At 40.8% G+C, this 24,071-nt stretch overlaps 1 protein-coding gene across 7 annotated transcripts in view; it reads right to left on the bottom strand.

Moving 5' to 3' along the window:
* The window catches only part of FGFR2 (fibroblast growth factor receptor 2), a 91,224-nt gene extending 74,735 nt beyond the window's left edge, over window positions 1-16,489 (bottom strand). For 4 of the 7 annotated variants that reach the window (XM_073685371.1, XM_073685376.1, XM_073685377.1 and 1 more), the window contains exon 1: window positions 15,926-16,488. The gene's annotated coding sequence lies outside the window, so the exon portion shown is untranslated. Of the gene's footprint in view, window positions 1-15,925 lie in introns of all 7 variants that reach the window. The other 3 variants (XM_073685374.1, XM_073685372.1, XM_073685375.1) reach the window with 1 other exon arrangement.
* Between the last annotated feature and the right edge of the window lie 7,582 nt (window positions 16,490-24,071).

Here is a 24,071-nt window from a genome sequence, read left to right as displayed (position 1 = left end):
GCAGGTGGGTGGAGAGTAGATCAGCCCGAATAACATGGTTTCCTTTATGGTGTCTAGATGGTAGATCCAAATAAATACCCATGATAGTAGAAGCTAGCAACACTGGTATATGGCGGCCAGGCAATGCCAAAATCTTGCACCCAGAGTAAAAAAAAAAAAAAAAAAAAAAGACGACAACATGGAAAATCCAAATTGGGCAATCCAGTTCTTTAGGAAGCAAAAATAAGACAAAGGTGACCATACACGTAAGATAATTGTCAAAGATTAACTTATTGAACTCCCCAATACACATGCACTCAACTGAGCAGAGTGGGCATGTATTCAGAATGGGTCCAGGAGACATCTCTTGTGATGGCTTGTCTCCAAGAATAATCAGGCATTGATTTCACCATATCGGTCCCTTCTTCACCCTGACACCATCTGTCGGATGAGAGTCAGAAAACTCCCTATACCCAAGTATATATAATCTGTGAAGCTTCTCCCAAAATTGCTTAGCCTACTTTGGCCGGATGTGTATGGGAGCCTTTAGATAACACTGGTTATCAGAAAGAAAATTATTTGAGACTCCTGGGTCACAATGCAATTTTTTTTTTTTTTTCTTTTTTTTATCAGGGCTCTCATCTACCATGTATCATTTATAGTACTGGTGGTTTTCTGGATGGCAAAGGGCCTTTAGGGCCTCATGTTCCAGAGTCTAAGTACAAATTCTACTTCTGCACCCCCTATAATGCCCCTGCTTGTTACTTCATTTACAAACAGTGTACCAAGTTAATTTACCTAAAGAGTCGTAAACTTATGGGGCATTTACACTGCAAGATAATCATGAACGAGTTTTGCTAAAAACGCTAGTGCAAACAGGCTGCCGATCACCAGATGAATGAGCAAAAGGTTCATTCATCGGGTGAAATGGTCTTTTATGTAGCATCAAAGATCATCATAGTTTTTGGCGGTGCAACGTCCGGTGTAAGCAGAACTCGCGCTGCCAAGAACAATGGCAGCCTATCCGCACTAAACGACCTAGTACAACCATTGTTTCCTATGGTTCTTTTCCTATATTGAGGATGCTGGTGCATTTGTTTTTGATTTCCTGCATCATTTTAACCCTTGACTGCACAATATAAACTCATGTTTTCATGTGTTTAGCCATGCAGACCAAACAGCACGTGGAAATGGGGCTTGTGATGAGGAAAACAGATGAAGAAAACAATGAAAACCTACTAGCTGGCTATTGAGGGCTTTCCTCACACCCTGCCGCTTGGCATCCATTGCTTCTGTTACATATTCCATTATGGAATAAATTACAAATGTAATGTAACGATGAAATAGAAGTGCCAGACCTTGTGTTACCATTGGCCAAGAGAACGGAAACATGGATGATTTCTACTTAAAAGTTATAACATGAGGCACCACCATCAGTCTCGCTCTCTCATTAGTGTCCCCAGCTCAGCTCATGTAAAGGCTGCAGGTGCAATTTATACTGTACCCCAAGATAGCAATAAGATGTATAATAGTTGGGCTACTCTAAAACAAGGCATCTTCCTCTTCACGGCGCCTGACAGCGCTTACCGACTGCACCCAATTAAATATCTGGCTCCAAGTCACCACATCATTCACAACTGCAAAGGCAGCTCTTTTTCACGCAACTGTAAATTTTAATTAACTACACAAAACCATACAGCCATGAGTGGTAAATAGGCTGCTGTGTTTTTCTATTGTTCAACCCACATGGAAATGATTCCAAAAGGTTTTACAAAACCTTTCAAGGCCGAGTGAGACAGTTTCTAAATGGATCAAGTCAAGAAAAAAAAATATTAGATTTCTATCTTCCATATGTAACATCTGCGGCACATGGCAGCAACATACCCACATCAATGTGCTGGCAGCGATCTCAGCTGCAAGAGAAGAAGGATGTGTCCCATACCAAGGGCAGAATACCCAGCATCTATTGCTGAGCTTCTTTATGCCACAGGGAGCTTGTGTCCTGCCCATTAGGGCTCATTAGATTGAATAACTACTTCCCCCATATGCATGTAGGTCCAGAATTGTGAATACATTAGGACCCATTTCAGTAGTAATTCCAAAATGCTTATATACAGCTCTACCTTTATTCTTCAGAGTTACACATTTCTTACCATCACTTTTCAACAATACATGGAATGTCCAACCTTATGATGTTGACGACTTATCTTTAGGCCAGGGTCACACCATCGTGTGTTCTCTCATCTGAAAGAATTGGGCGGATTATGCTAATATCACACTGATCAATGCTTGATCACAACTCCGCTCTATTCACTATTTAGTGGCCATTGATGAAAACTACAACTCCATTCCGGAGTAGATAGAGGTGACCTATCCTCAGTTTATCATAACTCCAGACTACCCGCTGTCTTGCCTCATCTTGTTAAATGGGGATAACTGCAAAGTGCTTGTGAAAACAAGCAACTTTACACTTTACTTCTTATTAAAAGTTCTCTCCGTTCTCAAGTATGTAGGGATTTTATTTCTATAGTTTACGGCTTGTTGCCTAAATTATCGGCCACCTCTGAAGTCTATCACAGGCTGATGTTTTCCTAGGTAAAAAGTGCCATCTTGCAAGTGCATCACTGAAAACCTCATTAAATGAACCTCAGTGCCCCTGCGCTCCTTCAATGCTGCAGTGACAAATGCATGATCATGCTCCTGGTTTGAACTGTCAATCTTCAGGAGTACACCGCCCCCCAGCAATCTGTGTGGCTGGGGAGCAGTGCACTCCAGATGAAAGAACATGAGAAAAAAAACCTTAAAGATATGTTTACACATCACGTTTTTTGCAGCAACAAATGCATTTTACTGTTCCAGAAAAGTGAATACGATTTCTGAAACGTCATTACACATGTTGCTTGTTTTTTCTTTGCAGATTTCAAATCTGCAGCATGTCAAGTCTTTAAGCATTTTTGCAGCGTTTTTCACCTATTCTAATGAAATGGGGAAAAATGCTTAAGAAAAAAAGCATCAAAAATGCAAAATCGCCTGGTTTTTTATACAGCATTTTTTCTGCCAAGAGTCATGTTTTTCATGCAGACATGTCTGCAGCAAATAGTTAACATGTGCATATACCCTTAGCCTTGATTAGAAGAAAATAAAATAAAGCAATCCCATAATACTTTGTAAATTTCACCAAGGTTGACCCTACAATTTATCCATGTTCACTTAACAACAGTAGATGAAAGTCATCAGCACTTTGCCAGAGATATTTGCTCTGAGGTCTGATATTATATCAGCAAACTGTATTTGTAGTATCTGATGTTTTTACATTTTTATTTTTTTTAATAGTAATGTTGTAAATTTGGAGAGCTAAAGGAGCATTCACACTGCAAAATAATCGTGAAAAAGCATTGTTAAGAATACTCGTTTCATGATCTTGCAGTGTAAACAGACCCAATGATCTTTCGCGCAGCGTCAAAAATCATTGTTCTCGACGGCGCATTGTCTTGTGCAAACAGGACTCGCACTGCCGAGAACTAAAATTTTTTCTTCATTTTTATTCTTTTTTTTTTTAACTGTATATTTTGACTAGATTATGCTTGGGCAGTTGGTGTCTGATTTTTGGTGGAATCACAGCATCACTGCCTCTCTCCCGTTGCCTAAAAATTGTTCTATGAAAAGAGAGGAAGTCACATGACAGTTTCATAAATTTGGCCATACTCAGAGTTCCTGCTATTGTGAGAACTTGCTAGCAGCTTTTTCCTAAGACTACAGCGACTCTGGTAGCACCACAGCAATTCTCAGACAAGTCATGACCAAGTAGGTTTGTGCGATTTGTCTGTGACTACTTTAGAGCTGGGATTTGCTTCTTCAAAAAAATGACGAAATTGCAAACATGTCACGTTTCAGCTGAATGGAACTTACACATGGGGAAAAATTAGTGACCACTTACAACTAATTAGAAACTTTGCATTTTTTGTCATGGTTCATCCTATTAACAGTCATTAAAGGGGTATTCCCATCTCCAAGATCCTATCCCAATATGTAGTATGTATAATAATAATAGAAAATACCTCCAATTAGAAATGAAGTATAGAATCTTTGATTCGCTATGTCTCTTTCCTCATGTGCAGGTATTGGAGGACCTTAGGTATCCATGGTTACGTCCACTGATAAAGTGACAGCTAGCTGCTAGTGGTCGTAACCATGGATACCTAAGGTCCTGTATTGCCTGCGCATCACATGAGGTAAGTGGCATAGCAAATCAAAAATACTATACTACATTTCTAATTGGAGGTATTTGCTAATATTATTATTATACCTACTACATATTGGGATAGGATCTTGGAGATGGGAATACCCCTTTAAAAGCAATGTCAGAATGTAAAACCTTGATCTTCATGTTCAATGCACAGTAGCCCCATCCTAAAAAGTAAACAATTGGAGCAGATTTATCTTGTTGTCTAAAAGTAAAACTGGCCTTGTTGCCCATAACAACCAGTCAGGGGCGTAAAGATCGCAGTTGACGCGCCCCCTGGGCCGTGGGGTACTCGGTGCCAGGCCGGTCATTGCTAGGGGAGTTGTCACAGTGGCGGTGACCCGGTCCGTGACCCTGGGCGGTCAATCAAAAGGGGAATATTTACAGGGGATTTATAGTTTTATATATAAAGTTTGTGACGCCACCTGTGGTATGCGGCTATATGGAGCCGCCGCTGCTGTGCAGAACTTCTGGAGCTGATGTTAGTGCAGCAGAGTTGGTTCAGCTCTCCACAGGCAGAGGTTAGCTCCAGGGCAGTGTAGAGATGTGGTAGATGTTGCTGGGCGTTGTAGTGCAGTGAGTGATGGCGCAGCAGTAATTCACAAAGACAGTGGGGTGCAGTCTTCAGAGTTTACTCACAGTTAAGTTCTTCAGGTTGCACTGTACAGGTTACAGCCTCCCACGTCGCGCTGCGTTCACCAGGCAGGGGTTCAGCAATCCCTCAGGTAATTCCAGAGCACTTAACGGGACCCCTTTCTGTATGCCTTCCTCAGTCGTCTTCCTGCACTGGCTCTCACCCTCCCCTGCCCTGCGCCTCACAATCAGTGTCCCAATCCGGTAGCCTCGGGTCTTGTCGGGCGACCTGCAGTCCCCTGGACCCTCTGTGGCCACCTTTTCGGCGATATAATTGTGTCTGTGGCAACTGCACCCTAAAAGTACAGAAGCCTCCGGTTTCTAGCTGAGCATTGTAGTTCTCCACTAGTTTAGGGGCCGGTCCCCTCTGCGGCTTGATCCTTCCACACTTGGTAGATTTGGGCGTATGGGTGGCCTCCAGCACTGCCTGTACCCCTAGGATCCCTTCGTTCCTCCTGGAGCCTTCCTTCCTGCTCCTCTCCTCAGTCTTGGGCCTCTCTCTAGGCCTACACTGGAGCAGAGCTCGTGCAGAGCCCCTGCTCATCTCACTTTCCTCCTCCAACTGAACTGTCTTTACAAGATGGCTCCCCTTTTTATACAACTTCCTTTCCTGTGCTCCCCTGATCTACGTCCTCCACCCACACCCACTACATGTTTCCCCCTCACTTGGTTCCCCTCCACTCCAGCCAGGGACCAGGGACTGTGCTCTCCCTTAGGAGCAATCTCGCCCTGCCCTACTGAAGTGGATGTGTTGGATGCAGGTGTTAGGGTCCCGGGCAGCACTCTATTCTTACCTGAGAGTGGGATACCACACCTCTTGGCGAGATGCAGTACCTCTGTGGCGACTGAACCCTCAGGGGCGCCACAAGGTCGCAGAGGTTGCGACTGCGACCATGCAGGTGAAGGTCCCGCCGACGCTAGTGCAAACTTCAATTGGAGCTGAATTCAAATTAAAAATCAGCTGTGGTGCAGAGACCCATGGCTGCAATACATGCTGCCGGCCAATCAGAGGCCAGCAGCTGACGTCAGGGTGCACGCGACTGGGGGCGCATGGCAGTGACGTCATGTGCTCCCATCGTTTGCATGCTGAAGACAACTGCCGGCTTCAGAAGAAGATGCCACGCGGCTAGGGAGTGGAGGGAAGGTGAGTAGAATCATTTTTTTTTCTATGCTTCGAAGAACAGAAGCAGAATAGGGGACATATACCAGGATGGGGGATATTCATATACCAGGATGGGGGATATATATATATACCAGGATTGGCCAAGGATAAGGGTCATATATATCAGGAGGGAGTACATATATGTATGCTATGATGGGGCCAGGGTGAGGGCCATATATCCCAGGATGGGGAACATATGTACTATGATGGGCCCAGGATGGCGGACATATATACCAGGAAGCAGCCCAAGATGGGGGAAATTATTACACATTGGGGGAGGGGGTGCAATTGTTATTTCCTCATAGGATTTAGAACGCTACAAGAGCCCATACATCTGACCAACATGCGGGACGTGAAAGAGGTGGGAGCCCAGGTCCAAATTTTGCATCGGGGCCCATCGGACTCTAGTTACGCCACTGCAAACAGCCCAGATTTCATTTTTCCAGATCAGCTTTAATGATGATTTCTGATTGGCTACTAATAAAAACAAAGCTCATTTTATTTTTAGACAATTTTGATAAGTCATACCCGTTGAGTTGCAGTAACGCCATGATTTTGTTTTACTGGATTCAATTAAATAGATTTTGGCAAATGGCGATTCTGTGCAATCCTCAACGTGATGTTGAGGATATATATATTTTTTTATGCTTGACTGTGATAGTCGGGCATAAAAAAAAAAGTTTGTCCCGCCTGCCCCAGGAGATACAGAAGAGTCATCCATAGACAGCACAGGCAGCAACCAATGTTTCCATATTCTATTGTCCTACCTCAATATGGTTGATTCACTACTTAAATTCAAGAAGGGTCTGGATGCCTTTCTTGAAAAATAGAATATTACAGGTTATGGGATGTTTATCCAGGGAACTAGTCTGATTGCTGTATGGAGCTGGGAAGGAATTTTTCCCCTAATATGGAGCTATTCGAGTCTGCCCCATGAGGTTTTTGCCTTCCTCTGGATGAACATTTTAGGCTATAGGTTAAACTCGATAGCCTTAAGTCTACCTTCAACCTTAAAAACTAGAAATATACCATATATAATAGCTGCAAACACCACTACCTTGGAGTAGGACTACCCAATCAACAACTCCCAGAATTGCAAACCACTATTCTATATATTGGACCCTAGTGTAAAAGCCATACCGGAGGAGACCAAACAATGATGTCGCACATGGTAGGATGATGCTTTCACTTGCTAAGATTTTTCATGTCCATGTAAAACTGTGAGCATCATTGAGAAATACAGCTCTGCAGAATATGTTTGAACTATGCAAAAAGCACTAACTACATCATTAGTCAATAAGCATGATAAATAAAAGCACATCTGACTGCGCTGTTCTATGTTACAAGGAGTGTGTGTGCTCCAAGTATGGGGATTCAACGGAATACCACTTCTGAATCTTTATGGAAAAAAAATATCACTGAATATTCCAATGTATCTGCATGAAGAAATAACATCTATTGCAGTCACTTGTAGGCTTTGTTAAACACAGTTTTTGAGGCATTCAAAAACAATGAGTTGTTTAAAGCGGATTCTGCTTGGTCAACAGCTCCTGTTTTGGGAAGTTTTTGGAGCAGTTTTTCTTTTCCTCATGCAAAGTTCTTTTTTCCTAAAGTGTCTTTTGCAGCCTTTTGGAGTTAACAGTGACTAGTTTGGGGTGCAGTCCATCAGGATCAAAGAAGAGACATGCATATTTTTGTTTTCCATAGGGCGTTTTTAAAAAAAAATTCTCAAAATATTTCTTATCTGAATAAGCAAAGTGGAATCCCATATACCGTAAATAAAAGTAAACTTTTCAAAGCATTTTTTAAGCTTTTCATTTTTTTGGGGAGGGAGCGAATACACTCCATCAACTCCTCAAAAACTATGTGAATTTCGCCGTGCTTTGCAACTACGGAGTGTGGCTGCTTCTGAATGTGCAGTACAAGGAGTTAGTCCACATTTTGCTTTTTTATTAACTGGCTTGGAATAGTCTGTAACTGCTACCTTAAACCTGCAGCCGCCTCAAACTGCCCTAATTGTTGATTCTTTTCCTCACTCGATTCGGGGTCTGTTTTATGTCATCCCCAAATGCCAGTTTCACGTCTACCAAAGAGCAGAGCTCCAGTGTGAAGCTGTCAACCTGCCAATGATTAATTACATCCAAGTACAGGCTGCTAAACTCGCACCGGTACAAGCAGAGGCCTGCAATCACAATCACCAATTCACTGCATACTCTCCATCCCTCCCATTGTGAGCCATGCACACTGGACAATGCCAGAATGACTTGGCTAAACTCAAGAAATGAGACCAAGGAGATTTGGCAGGGAAAAGTGCCGAATACCTTCCTAACAGCAAAACAACTGTGACATTATGGCCCCTTGCGGGGTGGTCCAGTGAATAATAAGCTTATATTGTGCTGGTCGTAGAGTTACTCAATACATCCTCTTGTTCCTCCGTGTCTGTGTTAGCACTAGAGCAAAAATAACAGTAAATTTATTAGCAAAATATGAATGCATTCCCACATAAAATAACTTCCCCTGCAGAATGGACGAGTGCGGACACTAAGTTCATTGTTGAGCATCAGCTCGCAAAAAGAATTATTCCCAAAAAGGTTATATTATTGTAACCCTCATGTTTTATTCAATGTGATACATTCTAGATTTATGACATTTGTGTCATGACAGCTGCAAGATGTTCGGATAATCTAATGCGGATAGAGAGCTATCCAAAAAGACAAAACCCAGTGGCCAGGGAACCAACTTGAAGAGAACATTGATGCCATCACCTGACTTTTTGGAGTGTTGGTAGACTCTGAAGACACCTAGAGCAATGGCTAAGAGGGACAATGCAGATAGGATTGTATCTCAGGCTTGCTAGCTCAAAAAAAATTTAGGTTACTACTAGGCAAAAAACCAAGGGCTCGTTTCCTTGGAGCTAGGTAGTAGAAGTTCCATTGCACATGAACCTTCCATCGGAGATAAATATGCTCTTGGCATACAACTCCAATGGAAGGCTCCAACATATGCCATAAGGGGGCATGACATAAGACACAAGGGTTCTCAAGTGTACTTTCAATTCCTACGTTAAATAAGTTGAGCCTGGAATCCCCTTTAAGTGAATGAAGAGGGAGTACTGGATATATTGCACATCCATTTTTTTTCTCTAAATAAGGCTTAGTCCACATGGTTTTACTTCCAGGACATTTTTCATATGTATTTTTATTATTACCCAAAACCATGATCAGATCCTAATGAAAGGGGAAACATAAAAGAAAGTATCATATGTCTCCCTTTTGGAGCAGATCCCGACTTTGGGTACAAAATAAACAACACATGCAGTTAGCCATAGGTTAGATGCACATGGCAGAACATGTGTGTGAAAATTGCGGCACAGGAACAATGCTAATAATGATGGAAATGTCAGTCAGATACTGGATCACTGGGAAGAGCAAAGTCACACACTGACCTGAGGATGCCGTTGTAATGCAGATTTACAGGCCAATGGATCTTAAAAAGGGAGGGAAAGTATACAGAAATCATTCTAGTAGTTTTTATTTTATCCTCTTTTAGTTTTTGCATCAGAAAGCCACAATTGAATGCCCCATAAAGAATAAGATGGAAAAACTATTTTGGATCACCTTACATTTTGTATAGATATGTAGGATCCATTTCTTGTACTTGTCCAAAATTCAAGTGAAGAAAGGTAAAAAGCTAAAGTAAACTCATCTTCATGGAAAGAGAGTCAATTTGAAGGTAGGTCTACCTCCCCTGATATCCTTAACAGGCCATATACCTCCCAAATTAGTGCAAAGAATACACAATAACTGACCATTTACAATGTAAACAGCCATTGTCCACCTCCAGAATGGGGCTGCATAAATCAATTAGTTTATATCAGGGGAGTGAGGATTTTAGCACCTGGAGACCATTACTGGATATTTGTTTATTTTATTTTCACTTTTAGGACTAGATCTTAAGGGAACTGGAGCAGTTTACATATCCCAGTCACTAATCCATCCATCACACCTCTCCCAATCTGGCCAGTCAGATAGACCCCTGGAGAAGAAAGAGTGGGGGGGCGACTGTCCATAGTTCAGCTAAAACATATAAACAAAATGACTGAGATTTCAAGCAGACACATCTTTCTCCTAATGAGACACCTCAAGCCAAGGAAATTCCCTCCTTACCAATGTAGGAGCAACAGGAATATCAGTGGTCACATATGTAGAACATACTCTTGTATACATTAGGGGATATGCAGAAACTTTTTCAAACCCCTATAGGACTAGAATATGAATTTCTCTCTACTAATCAAAGTAAAACAAAAGTTTCAAAAAAGCAATATTTTGGTTATGTTCAATGAATAGACATATTAATTCCCCATCCCCAGAAACAGTGCCACCCTAGTGCATTGGCTGTGCCTGGTATTGCAGCTTACCAAAAGTGTAAATGCACTTTTCAAAAACTTTTCACATATTAGAAGTTTAGATATGTGGGGGGTCCAGGTGCTGTGATACCCACTTATCAAAAAAACATGGAGGTGGAAAACCTTAGTTGAGCCATGCACTGAGACTGAAGATGAGGAAATAGGCGACATCCTTCTGTCTCGAAGGAGCACAAAGCTCAGTTGAGAAATTCTGGACCTTCAATTTAGTGATAGTTGTGAATCTCAGCACCTGTAAACCTGATCAAAATATCTGATGTGTCAAAAAAAGTTAACTAAAAGCACAGATACAATTTGAGGCTGGGATCACACACTGCAGATCTGGTGCGGATTTTCTTAATATAAATCCGCAGCATTTTACAGTGACAACATTCACATGCTGTGGATTGTGAGTTGCGGAATCCGCACAGTAATTAATTTTAGTTGTGTTTTTTATTTATTTAATTATTTTTTACATCCTCAGCATGTCAATTTCTGCTTTGGAAATTAACCTATTTGGTGATAATTTTACCCATTATTTTCAATGTGAACCCTAGATATATAAAATTTAACCCGATGATACAAATCTGCACATAAAAACATATGAATAAGTACTCAAAATACACGCTGTTATTTTATATAGAAATGCTGTGGATTTCAGTTTAGAAACCTAGGGGTAGAATGGGCACCAAATACACAAAATGTGATCCCAGCCCAAAGTTCAAGCAATATCAGATAGAGAAGAGTACTGCTGTTTCTGGTGAAAATGCGGACCCTTTTTGTCATCTTAACCCCTTTAAGATCTCATGGTCAATCATTGATATTTTTACTTTTTCACTAGGCAGTTCATTAGAAGCACAATGGCAGACAGTATCACTGCTTCTTTTGTCTTTGGTCTAGTTTGGAAACAAAAGTTGTTTAACTCAAAGAAGAAACTTTGTAGAGTTGGAGTTGGATACATTACTTTAACCTATACTTATGTGTTAAATATCATTTTCTGAAAAGGGCTCACTACAGCTTTAAACAATTTTGTGATGATGGCAGATTTAATTGAGACATTGGAACAAGACAAAGAGACAAAAGGCTATTGTGCCTCTCCACCCCTCATAAGGCATTGTTTTCTTTAAATGACGACATTAGCACAATAAAAGTCTTTCAGTTCCACAGAAACAATTCATCCACAGCCTTTGTATCAAGATCCTCAATCTGCAATATTGAGACTTTTTCCATTGTTTTCAGTTTCACCTAAAATATCTTCAGCGTCTATTTCTGGGAAAGAGTATTTATTTTACTTATATAGCGCCATCTTATTCCATAGCACTTTACAGACATCGTCATCACTGTCCCCATTGGGGCTCACAATCTACATTCTATATCAGTATGTCTTTGGAGTTTGGGAGGAAACCCACGCAAACACGAGGAGAACATACAAACTCCTTGCAGATGTTGTCCTTAGTGGGGTTTGAACCCAGGACCCCAGCGCTGCAAAGCAACAATGCTAACCACTGAGCCACCGTGCTGCCCATATAAAGACAACTGAATGTAGAAGCTTTGAAGGCGTCCATATTTGCGATTATTACGTGTTCCTAATTAATTGGGATTTCAGCAGTTTTGCTTAAGAGGGCACTTGAAGGACTTAGAAGAGCTCCTGCACATGTGAAATAAGAGGCCTATGGTAAAGTTGAGTTGCTGTCCTCCAACTCTTCTGATAAACGTAGTTCAAAGCAATTTTGTCAAAGCCACTTTTGAAATCATTACAGTTGTCAGCACGATATCAATTAGAAGAGCATCTCTAAGCAATGTCAGAGCCAACTTGTAGTCTCATTTTTCTTCCCACTTCAAGCAACTCGTTTCTATGGCCAAAAATTCCAATTATAAGAACATCTCGCCTCATTAAAATGGCACCTTCTTTACACGATTCATCGCTCTTTAACATAGCTATCTCTAAAGTTCTTTAAAGCCTCCATGTAAAAAAGGGGTTTAACCCCTGCTCCCCATTAAATCCAAATCCCTAGAAGGCAAAGTGCCTTCATCGCCATTAATTGTGCTTACAAATCCCATATAGAATTTCTTATTTTAGTTCCAAGAAGATCTGGCCTCCTCCCTTAACACCCCACCATGGATATTAATTCTAAAGCTTTGTAGGGATCACAAAATGCTTCTAATCTGCATTTTAATTGGCATTCTGTAAAAGGCATGGGAGGGGGGCAGCCTCTTCCCCATCACTCACTACTTAGAATCAAGAAGCTTTTGCAACCCCCATTAAAAGTTACAATGAGACCTGAAAACCTCTACAGCCGTCACATACACTTCACCCTACAGGTTAAGAATGCAGAATTTCACACGAACATACAACCGTAAAAGTCCCAGATGCCAGAGCACAAAGTATATTCACCAAGCCTTGCACAATACATGTTTCATACAAAGGACATCTAGGTTTTTCTTCAACAAAACACTCTGGTCTTATAGCTTGGAGAGTACTGATAATTACTTTAATTAGATAGCACTTTTCCCCCAAACACTTCAGATCCGAGCATGAAAGGACCATTTACAACCCTGGAAGAATCCAAACACTGGGCACATTATAAGCAGAAGAATTGCAGCAGTTGGCATATGTTACTCAACTCCTGAGGTGCATCATAATTAAGTCACTCCAGTGTTTAGAGTCGGGGATGGCAACCTGTGGCTATTTATCTACAATACTCAGGCTGGCCAAAGACCTGAAGATTCCTCCTCAATCTGACCAGCTTCCAATGTGCTTCTCCATTGGGAAAGAGGCAAAGTTTTCTTTCTATAAGTTTTCCCATCCATCATGCCACATTTATTTTTGAAGTTCGAGCCAATAAAAGTTTCAAATACATAAACGCTTTTACTTTGAGCAGAACTGATGATTGTATAACCATAGACACTGCAATTTTTATTGGTCAGATTGTTAACAAGAATCTATGGAGTGGAAAACTTAGTTGTATGTACATAGACGCAGCATATTTTTGGCCAGGATTTCCATCCTAGACTGCGTATTAGGGCTCATTCAGATATCCATTTTTTTTCACATACAACAGTGATTTTAATCAGTTTTTCTCAGATTTTTTTTTACTCAAGTGTCCCCAACCTTTCCTATAAGTCCATGAAAAACGGACGGCATCCAAGTGCTGTCTGATTTTTTTCACAGGCCCATAGACTTCCATTACAGTTATTGATCTGACGCTCGGATCAATATCAGACACATCTCCGTGATTATGCACAGACCACTCAGTCCAATAGGAAAAAAAAAAGTCAGATATGTAAAACAGCCTCATAGACTACCATAGTTCTATTTGTGAATATGACAGAAAGAACTTGTGCATGAAAAATGGACAGTTTATTTGCACTATAAATGAGTTTTCCCAAAATTTCACCTAAACTGCAGATCTAAAACCTGCAGTTTGTCCATTTATACTGCGGATTTTACCGCAGATTTGCAAAGGGTGGAATGTGATGAAAACCCCTAGCACTTCAGCAGTGAAAGCTGCAGCGTTTTTTTTTTTCTTTTTAATCGCGGTCGCCATTTGTTGCCCATCAATAGGAAACATATTAAAAATAGTATACTTTTAACACTTTTGGTTCTTTTTTGGGGGATCCTTGAAGTTTTTTTCTTTTGGTTAGAAAGCTAGCATATTGGTGCATATTTTTATTCAAATTTTTTTTTATAAACTTTTCTATTGGAAACTGAAATACATGGGGAAAAAAAATGCCTAAAAATTCCCAAATTTTTTTTTACAAGCTGGAAATAAACGCCCAACTCTGAAATACAGTTTAGTAATAAATGCACATATACTTAAGATTTTGGATGGATGTATAAATTCTAAGCATATATCGACGTAACTCTTACCCCCGGAGCTCTCTTGGGGTATAACTAGTTAAACAAGCAGTGATTTCTAACTTTCACTGCACAGAAGAGGAATCCTTTGTTATAATGAGGAACATAAAAGGCCTCTCAGAGAAAATAGGTTTACACTACACAGGGATGTGACATTCCAAGCAGGCCCCAGACAGGAGTGAAACCCTACAATTCTCCTGTACCTACCCCCAGACTGTGTAAATCTGTCACTAGTTAAGACAGTTTTATAACCAGTCAGGTCCAACCTATTCAGTGCAAGAGACTATGAATTGAAGAATGCAATGACTGGAGCGCCTTAAAGCATTTAACCCACTGCACGCCAGGCATAAAGTGAAGAAACACAGCCTGATGGGAAGAAAAGACTTATTGCAGCAGTATAGTTACCAATAAGTACAAATAAAGGACATATTCCAAGAGGTGCTGCAGCAGCAAGCCTTTTTATTGGTCCAGTTGGCCATGCACACATCAATTTCTTGAATAATATGACTAATACTGAGTCTTGTATTAATAATTATTCAGTTTATGGTGCAAGAACCATTAACCGGAGAGATTTATTGGACAGGTTAGTAACTTCTGATTGATTGCCATATATCATAATGATGTCATGTATACTTAGGAATATCATAAGCGGTTATATGATGAACACTGAGTATACCGGTAGCGAATCCGCAGTCATTAAAGCACGTGTCTATGAATAATCTGCATCTTTGCAAGGTTTTAGGACACTTGGTTTTGAATGAATCCTTAAGTGTTTGGACAACTTCACCAGTAATAGAAACTTGTTCTCCAGTCAAACACTTCCAGCCAATCCCATAGGATAAAATACAGATAATACACAAAGGCGAACCCAGTGAACCAAAGCAGAGTCTTAATACAATGACAAAACAGGACCTCCCTTTACTATTGTTCCACTTTTCAACAATTAAGACTTATATTTCGCCCACGTGAAACAAGACAGGTTCACATATAGGGGCAGATTAACCCTACCTAAGCCGTGCACCACTGCCACTAATCACTCGCTGATTTTTTGCAAAATTTTACCTAGAGGATCATTTACGTGAAAAAAAAAAAGGAGTGTACTGCCAATACCTGTATTTACATGTAACACAATATTGTAGCAATGCCAATAAGCGCTCAGGTTTACATCAATGTTAGACACGTGTTATGATTTTACTTTTTTTTTTTTTTACTTATTTATGCTCATTATGTAAATGATCTTAATTATTCCTTTTAATAACAACCGCCCTATGTAGCCACAAAAAAAAAAGAGAAAAACATTTAAAAGGGAATTATTAGGCTACATTCCCACAATGAGCTTTTGATGTTATAGATAAGTAAAATAGGTTATTTTTTATTTTTCAAAAATACGCAGCGTGAAAAACTCGGCAAAAACTCATTGTGGGAATGTAGCCTTAGGAGCCATATACCTATTGACCCTCTATGGCAGTGCTCTTGAATATTAGCCTCATTCCTATACTAATAAAGAGGTTTCTTACAAGAATTAAGTCAAGAAACAATCAGCGTCAATCAATGGTAAACCTGGGGAGCACCGGTTGAACTTTCGGGATATGGGGGGGGGGGTAGCAAGTAAAACGGCAGCAGTGAAATGAACTTTGTTGGCATTACCTGCAAAGACTGTGGTGTAAAAAGATCCCCCTGTCTTGCAGCAGGCGTGTGCCTGGCAAGAGGAAACACAGAGGTTTCAATAACTCTCTAGGGACAGATTCCCAAGTTCAGTTCTAGCAATCAGAAGAATTAATTCCCTTCTCTCCAAGAAATGGACATAAGGATCCCAAGGAAAGCACAGTCCAGAGTGTGTAATCCTCAAGCAGCAGGACCCAACAGCAAGTAGTGAGTGAGGTTCAAAAGAGGGGAAACAGCCAGATCCCCCATCCAGGGTGAATGAGTGAGGTCAGCACAAGTCCTGTGTTCTTTTCTTGGAAGATGAAAAAAAGTCTCTTTTTTTTTTTTTTTTTAATGCTTTAAGAAGTAGCAATCCAAGGTGCAACAATCCACATCAGTTCAAGCATTTCCCCAAACACCAGTGTAATTGTATCAACTCCATGAAAACAACAAACAAGCAACATATGTAACAAATATGTGAACTTCCAAAAGTGAGCAGAGAGGTGAGGTGCAGGCAGGGCAGCCTGAGTGTGAGGAGCAATGGAAAGTGGATGAGGCTTTTCCCTCCCCCTCACTCTTCATGCACATTCCCATCCCTTTCCTCCTCCCTGGCCACTCCTCCCTGTCTGCAATCTGAACTTCTAGTCCTTCCCCTTGCCCAATCCTCTGTCCCTGCTTTTGGCTTTCTGCAGCAGCCTTTTCTCTGCATCCCTCCCATCCATATTCCCTCCTTCTCTCTGTGTTGCAGAGTTTGGCACACATCGCTGCACAGAGGGATGGTTTGTTTGTATTGGAATTACTATGCTATGTGCGCTCTGGCTCTTTTTCCGTCTCTTTCTCTCTAGTTCTTTTTACCTCTTTAATATACACCCTAAATTATATACAGATAAAGCGCCATTTGTGACATCACAGCCGCCGACACCCAGGGTATCATATAAACATTAAGGCTACCTCCCCACACTGAGCTATTGATGCTGCAGATTTTCTGCTCCATTTCTTCACCTTTATGTAAATTAGGTTACTTGCGTTTTTTTAATATGCGTTTTTAATGCATTTTTGGCTCTTTTGGTGTGTCATGCTTTAAATAAAGCTCCTTTATTTTTGATACTTCTTGGTATTTTGTCTTTGACCAAAAATTTCTTGATACATTTAGGTGCGGATTATGTGCGTTTTTGATGCGTTTCCGCAGCAGAACGCACTAAAAATGCACAGACGCTTTTTTACCTGCAGATTTTCCGCATCTAATGCAAGTCTATGGCCACTTGCACAGGTTGTGACATGTTTCTATTATACTTTTCCTCTGATTCTTCCACTCCTGATTTTGGCTTACAAATACTGATATAAAATACTGACCAAATACTGAACGTGTGAATGTGGCCTTAAGAACATTTTCTCCTAAAATCACTAATAAATGCGCTTAAGTCTCTGACCCATTCTCTACAATCAATCAGTTTAAAAAAAAATGGATACAGCTGTCGGATTAGGTATATGTGTTTCTAGGAAAGCTGGGTGACAACTAATATGGCTGCTGTTACAGCTCGCAGAGGTGATGATGACACCTATCTTTCCCATAGAACTGAATGACAAATCAAATTGCGAGATGTAAAAGTAGTAACTGGGCAGATGAGTGATAGAAGTAAAGTGTCACTCTGCTTTCCCAGAAATAAATAAAGTTATGAAACAGTTGAAATAAGAGGACAAATTCTGAAGATTTTAAGGAATTAGGAGGCCAAGTGCACATGACACAGATCATTTCTAAAATATCTATGAAAAAAAAAACTGACTTCATATGTGACAGATTTGTTGCAGAAATTTTGCAATCCTTAGACCAGCGTATAATTTTTTTCATCCGAGAGGATTGGGCGAATTATGCTAATCACACTCTGATCAGAGTTTGATTATAATGTGTCCCGATTCTCTCAGATGAGGAGCAAATGGGAAAAAAATGTCCCCATTTTCTCCATTCGGTCACTCTGTGGAAATTGGACTGCACTTATATGCCATCTGAGTGCAGCCCGATGTATTCTACGGACCCATTGACTTGCATGGTTGAGTGTGATCCGATAATCGGATCCAACTTGTGAATGCTGTGATTTTTTTTTTGTGCTATGGGGCATATATCAGGGTGCCATCTATTTTTCTAATATGCAACAACAAAAATTCTAGCTTCTCCTAGCCATTAAACAGTGAAAAATGGACAGCACTTGGATGATAAGTGGATTTTTCACGGCCCTTTTGACTGTCATTTGCGATTTTGAACCGTGACGTGGATTAAAAATTAACATGTCTCCTGTCCACAAAAAATCATTGGCATGTGAACAGCCCCATAGATTATATTGGGTATGTGTGCCATTCATAGAAAAACATGGATAGAACATGTATGTGAAAAATGGACATTTGAATGAGGTCTCAGGTTGTGTTCACATTGGAGCTTTTTTGTAGAGCTGTTGAAGCAGAAACTCTCTAATAACCATGAGGAGTTTGAAAATGACAAGTTTTGTTTAAAGGTTTAAAGAGTTAAAAAGTTTCTGCTCTGAAAACTGATCAAAAAACAGTGCGGGCACACATATATACGGTATGTGCACACATTGAGCATTTGCATCAAATTTTTCTGCAGCAAAAACCAGAGCAGGAAAAACGCAGTGTACTGTACGCCCAGTTTTGACATGTTTTTGTAGCGTTTTTAGTTGCATTTTTTTCTCCGTTCATTTCAATGGGTGAAAAAATGCTGAAGAAAATTGATGTGCTATAGATTTGAAAATACACATTGATGGTTAAAGTACGCAAGGAAAAATTAAGCAGCGTGTGGATGAGTTTCCAGAAATCTCATTAATGTTGCTGGTACTGTAAACTGAAGCATTTTTTAGCCTTGAAAAAGTCATGGAATAGAAGGTGGCAAAAACGTAATGTGTGTACAAGCCCTAAGGCTGAATTCACGCACTGCAGATTTTTTTGTGGAAAGTTCCATAACTATCTCACTCATCTGTAAAAACCCTAATCTGATAAATGGAATCAATTTTCAGCCACAGAAATGAAAATCTGCATCAAAATCTACAAAGTGTTGGAATTCACTCTTGTGCACATGGATCACACATGCAGTCGCCTTTAGATCCCTTTCGATCCAGATTTTACCTATGTAAAATCCACTGCATACTACAGCAGCATCATTTTTAATAAGATTTTAAGTATCATGCACAAAAATTAGCAGTATACGGTAAATTGACCATTCCTTTGGATTTGAAATCCCCAGAATGTCATTTTATGCTGTGGACCTCAGAGCAGATTTCCCCTTGTTGAAATGCAAAGGGAGAAAAGTACAGTAAATCTGCACCATTTCTACAACAATTTTACCGCTGAAATTTCATAGCAGATAATGTGCCCATGGCACAGTGATGCAGTTATTCAGTAGTGCCCAGTGCCATCAATTACAAACATTGAGTCATGTACTGACTAGTTCAATGAAATTTACAAAAAATTTCAAAATAATCAATTTGTTAAATCATTTACTTTTAGGATTTCTCACCATACCCTTGCTGCCAGTGTTCAAGCCACCAGTAAAACTGATATATATTTAAATATTTTTGGCAATTCTGTAATATGAAGTAACCTACACATTTCACTACTGGAATAAGGTATTATCACGGGTGTGTCAGATGTGACAGACAGTCGCCTTGCAGTTGGTTGCAGGAGATCTTTCTTTGGCATTACAGACACCTTCTTAGCTGTCTCACTCTAGGACCCAGCGGTTACCTCCCTCCTGCTCTAATTGACAATCAGGCTGGGGTGTTTAAATACTCCCTGGTTGCTACACAGAGGTGCCGGTGATATTCACATGACCCCTTGTGAAGGCTTGGAGCAAGTGCAGTTCTTCCTCTCCGGTGCTAAGAGGATGTGTGTGCCATCTCTCTGACGTCGACTCAAGCTAAGCTACTTCCCCCGTGTCTGTCTCCCCTTGCTGTCTTTAGTTTTCAGTGGGGATTGACTACCACTCACCCCACCCCCCTTCCCTATCCGGGGCCAAGCACTAGGGAAATACAGTTATAGGTTCCTGTACGGCGATTGGTAAGGAACCAATATACGGATGGTAGGGGAGACAGGATGATTGCAGATCAGCCTAGAAGGTCTCCACTTCCCCCTTTCCCTAGTGTCTGGGCTCCCTTCCCCTCATCCCTTTGTGTCACACTTTGTCTTTCCTACACTGTGCATGACAGGTATCCTGATGTAATCATGTCAAATGCCAAAAGAACGCAATATTGACATACATCTGTACAAGTGGCTTATGGGCTCCATAGCGGGACCCGTTGAAGCGCAAGAAGGCGCGAAACGGCCGTCGTCCGGAGGTTTCCTTCCATTCTCCCCCTGTACCATTTTTAATGGATCAATAAATTGTTGGCTTTTAATAAGAAGGTGAGTGCTACCTTTTTTCCTTTTTTCATTGTTTTGCACATTTACTCTATTGTTGGTAAGCACCTGGTCATGTTGGAAGCTGTGGATTTCTTTTGTCTCTCATTTGGATTGCGGTCCAGGGGATTTGTTCACCAGTTGCACAGGTGCGGACTTTCTCTCTCTGTACAGACAGAGTTAGGGTTAATATTTGGGACTGGCCCAGAGTCGGAGGGGATAAGGTAAAGGGACAGAGACAGTTTTCTGTCAGGAATACAGATAGGGCGCAGTGTGCTGTAAAAGCAGACCTTTGGTCTGACTAGTGAGCAGAGCCGCATGACGTGGGTGTTCCTGATGTGAGTGGAGACCGAGGCAGCGGAAAGCATGATCCTGAGTAAAGAGAGAAAGAAAAAGTGAGAAGTGACCGAAGGATGGGTGATGCACTGGAGACAGGTCCTGGGACAGAACGCCTAGCAGTACGTCCCCGAGTTTATAACTCAGAGAGGTAGCGGACCAGGACAGGGCAGAAACCGTGAGATGTAGGGAATGCCCCAGGCGGAAGTTCCAAGGCGTCAGCAGCAGAGAAGCTAAGGACCGGCCATAGTGGCAACATAGTACCCTTAAGAGGAAAGAGGATGCGGAACAGCGGGTTGAGAGCAGGACTCTCACTTACTGGACTGTTGTACTGGGCTGGGTAGTGGTGAAGACAGAGAAGCGTGAAACAGAACCGAGTCATTCTGGGAAGCACAGGAAGAATGTACGTGAAGATGTTGAAGGTGCTCTATGTATTAAAGGAAACGTTTGTGAAGTATTGCACCTGCTATCTCTTGTACATAGTTCCCACCAATTTGCTGTTGAGTAAAAGACAGTTTATTGTTGAGTTGTGTTCTCCCTCATTGAACTTTACAACACTTGCTCCTGGCCAGGCAAAGTCACCAGAATCATGCGGCCTGCAAGGGCGTAGCGTCTCCATTGCACAAGTCCACACACCCAGCCAGGACCCCCATCTTGATGTAACGCGCCCGGGCCTTAAAGACAAGTACCTAGCTCATGGCTACAGCCCCAGAGCTCAGCATTCAGGAAACTGATAGATCTGTAGCAGATAAAACAGTGATTTAATGAAAACTGTAGACAAAAGCCCAGTAAGTGACAAATCGTTGGAATCAGGGACTCTGTCTCTACAATATACAGCTCTCAGATGGGGTAGCAAAAACTTGATGACAGATTCCTTTTCAAATGTCTAAAATTGCACTGAGCTTTGCTTTCTCTGGCAGCAGATCCATGGATAGTGAATAGACTGGCTACAGTGACAATGAATCCCACGATTACAGATACAGCACTTTTTCTGTGCCATCATCCGTGTACCTATGTATTTTGCAACTGATCGGTTTTTTAAATTTTTTTGAATTCTATTAAAGTTTTTAAATCCTGACCAAGCTGAAAGTCCTACCCCAGATTTGCTGTATTTGGCACAAAATTCTACTGAAAATGAGTAATAAACATGTCACACAACAGGTAAGTCATATGACTAAAAAAAGTACTAAGCAATTGCTTAATGTGGGTGACCGCGTTATAATTTGTGTCATTTTTTTTCCAAAAAGCAGCATAGGGTTTTAACGCTATTTTTAACAGATTTCAATAACATTTTTACTATACCTTAAGAAGTCAAAAAAAGATGCATATAGAAAAAATGAATAAAAAAATAACAACAATAAAACAATTTCTGTAGTTTTTTTTTTATCCAGTTTTGTTCATTAAAAAAAAACACATCCAATAATCTGCCCCAAATCTGCACTGTGTGAACTCCTAATTACCCAGGCACTAGATGTACAGTGTTGTGAAATACAAGGGTAATAATACAAAATGCCATTGCTTTCAATTATGTGAAAATTGATTTTTTGGAAAACCTTCCAAGCTCCCAAGCAGTTTCTGTAATACATGCCATATCTGATATTTAGCACAAGTGATTTTAATATACTAACACAGGAATGACACATATAATGCAATTGAAATTATGCAACATGTTCTTTTGCAAGATCATTGTTCTTTCTTCTCCAGCTTGATACATAAACTGAAAACAAATAAAAAGCAGTATTGTTCTCCCACAGCTTTACGTCCATATGTTTAATATTCAGGGTCACATCGAGTAATAATCAGCACGACAGCTTCTCGCCTCCAGGTCCCCATCGACATAGTAATTAACAAGATTCTTATCCATTTCTCCTGCTCATCGTCAAGTGTTAATTATCAAACCATAAAATGATTAAGACTCAGCATAGACTTGGTCACCCTAAAAACTGCAGATACCTGCAGTTGGTGTGAAACTATAACTCCCAGCATATTCGGACAGCCAAGAGTTGGAGCTATAGTTTTGCAAATGTTGTAAAGACACAGAATGGAGATAACTGTTTAAGGCTATTAGAAAACAATAAGGGTAGTAGTTTTGGAACAATTGGATTGCCACAGTTGGAGATTACGGCTCTAGTGCCTTCAGGGATCAGTCTCCAAAACTCTGAAATTCTGTCTTGAGAGACCAGATGGACTTTCATCTCACTGAGGAATTAGCTAACATGATGCCTATAGAAGTCTATGGAGACGAAAAGGGGCAGAGGCACACACACATACATATTCTGCTGCTTCTCATAAATGCAGTCTAACTTCAGTGCTGGATTCACAGCTACACTACTCATCAATGCTGTATAATGTTCTCATGATGCTGATGCTTCTGAACATGTGCTGGATAGAGATTGGGAGTAGGATCTTCTGATTTTACTAGAGTAAGGGTTCATCCACATGAGCAAATAATTGTTTAAATGATGAACAATGTAACCATAACTCATGACCAGCAAACAATGTCAGACAGGTGTTTATAAAGGACGAGAATCGTGAATGAAATGGTTGAATAAGGATCAATACACTGTAACATCGGACATGCTGCACTGTGTTCACAGATAAGGTGCAGTTATGTGTTCAACGATCAAATCACAAAAGTGATACTATTTACAGTACAGACCAAAAGTTTGGACCTTCTCATTTAAAGATTTTTCTGCATTTTCATGACTATGAAAATTGTACATTCACACTGAAGGCATCAAAACTATGAATTAACACATGTGGAATTATATACTTAACAAAAAAGTGTGAAACAACTGAAAATATGTCTTATATTCTAGGTTCTTCAAAGTAGCCACCTTTTGCTTTGATGACTGCTTTGCACACTCTTGGCATTCTCTTGATGAGCTTCAAGAGGTAGTCACCGGAAATGGTCTTCCAACAATCTTGAAGGAGTTCCCAGAGATGCTTAGCACTTGTTGGCCCTTTTGCCTTCACTCTGCGGTCCAGCTCACCCCAAACCATCTCGATTGGGTTCAGGTCTGGTGACTGTGGAGGCCAGGTCATCTGGCGTAGCACCCCATCACTCTCCTTCTTGGTCAAATAGCCCTTACACAGCCTGGAGGTGTGTTTGGGGTCATTGTCCTGTTGAAAAATAAATGATGGTCCAACTAAACGCAAACCGGATGGAATAGCATGCCGCTGCAAGATGCTGTGGTAGCCATGCTGGTTCAGTATGCCTTCAATTTTGAATAAATCCCCAACAGTGTCACCAGCAAAGCACCCCCACACCATCACACCTCCTCCTCCATGCTTCACGGTGCGAACCAGGCATGTAGAGTCCATCCGTTCACCTTTTCTGCGTCGCACAAAGACACAGTGGTTGGAACCAAAGATCTCAAATTTGGACTCATCAGACAAAAGCACAGATTTC

This window comes from Phyllobates terribilis, unplaced genomic scaffold (assembly GCF_046119375.1).
Source record: "Phyllobates terribilis strain yellow unplaced genomic scaffold, ASM4611937v1 Scaffold_5__5_contigs__length_657084704, whole genome shotgun sequence".
Lineage (NCBI taxonomy): Eukaryota > Metazoa > Chordata > Amphibia > Anura > Dendrobatidae > Phyllobates > Phyllobates terribilis.
The sequence above is the reverse complement of the archived record's forward strand: the minus strand, read 5'-3'. Positions and strand labels throughout refer to the sequence as shown.